Here is a 1,522-nt window from a genome sequence, read left to right as displayed (position 1 = left end):
CATTTTGAATAGCACTTCAATCCCAAGAAAACAAAGATTTTTACCCCTGGGCCAATAGGCAACATCATGGTGCATGGAGAGGAGATTGGAACTGTAAACAGCTTCATCTTACTTGGATCCACAATTAACACCCTTTGTACCAGTAGTCAGGAAATCAAGAGACGTATTTCATTGGGAAAGTCTGCAGTTGGGTACCTCTCCAAATTATCGAGGAGTAATGATGCCAGTTTGAGACCTAATGTGCATCTGATTCAGGACACACTCTTTCCAATCACTTGCTATTCATCTGAGAGCTGGACAATGAATAGAGATGACAGAAGAAAAATTGATGCCTTTGAGTTGTGATGTTGGAGAAGAGCAATGAACATCCCACGGACTGCCAAAAGAACAATGAAATATGCCTTGAAGAGGGTGCAGCCAGAGTACCCTTTGGAGGCAAGAATGATGAGGCTTCACTTCACATACTTCAGGCATGTTGCTAGGTGGGGCTATTCCTCAGAGAAGGACATGATTCATGGAAGGGTGGAGGATCAGCGAAGGACAGGAAGACTCTAAACCATGTGTATTGACACGATGAGTGCCACAATGGGCTCTAGCGTGTTGGGAAGTGGGAAGATAGCACAGGATAGGACTGGGTTCAGATCTGTTATTCATAGGGTTGCTATGAGTCGCACTCGACTTGACAGCATCTAACAACAACAACAATGGGTCCAGTGGGGAGCATCTTTGTTTTCTTGACATTGAGATGCAGTTGATATTGAAAGCTGCAATGTAACCTTCTACAGCAAGTGCTTCAGGTCTTTCTCATTTTCAGGAAGCAAGGATGTGTCATCTGCATACCAAAAGTCATTGATGAGTTTTCCTGCAATCCTGATGCCACAGTCTCCTTGACAGTCTAGTTTTTCATATAATTTGCTCGCATACAGATTAAATAGGTATGGGGAAAGGATAAAACCATGACATACATCTTTTCTAATTTTAAACTATGTAGTGTTCCCTTTCTCTGTTCCCAACATGTTGTTGTTGTTATGTGCCGTTGAGTCGTTTGCGACTCATAGCGACCCTATGTACAACAGCCCTAAACTTTGCTCTATCCTGTGCCAATCTCATTGCCTCTGACACACCCATCCCGAGTACCCCAATCACTGAATCAATCCACATCATAGAGGAACTTCCCCTCCTGCGCTGTCCCTCCACCCTCCCAAGCATGATGACCCTCTCCAAGGACCTGTCTCTCCTTACAACATGTCCAAAGTATGTTAGACAAAGCCCCAGAATCCTTACCTCCAAGGAGTAGCATGGTTTAACCCTCTCCAGGATGAATCTGTTTGTTTTCTTGGCAGTGCAGGATACATTAAATACTCTTCTCCAGCACCACAGCTCAAAGGCTTCAATTCTCCTTATATCCTCCCTAGTCATTGTCAAACTCTCTGATGTATAACAAGTGATTGCAAAAACCATGGCCTGTATCACGCACACCTTAGTCTCCAGAGAGACATCGTTGCTCTTGAGTACTTTAGAG

The sequence above is a fragment of the Elephantulus edwardii genome, unplaced genomic scaffold (assembly GCF_000299155.1).
Source record: "Elephantulus edwardii isolate Elephantulus edwardi_28Jun2011 unplaced genomic scaffold, EleEdw1.0 scaffold00020, whole genome shotgun sequence".
NCBI classification, from domain to species: Eukaryota; Metazoa; Chordata; class Mammalia; order Macroscelidea; family Macroscelididae; genus Elephantulus; species Elephantulus edwardii.
Note: the sequence above shows the minus strand (reverse complement) of the source record.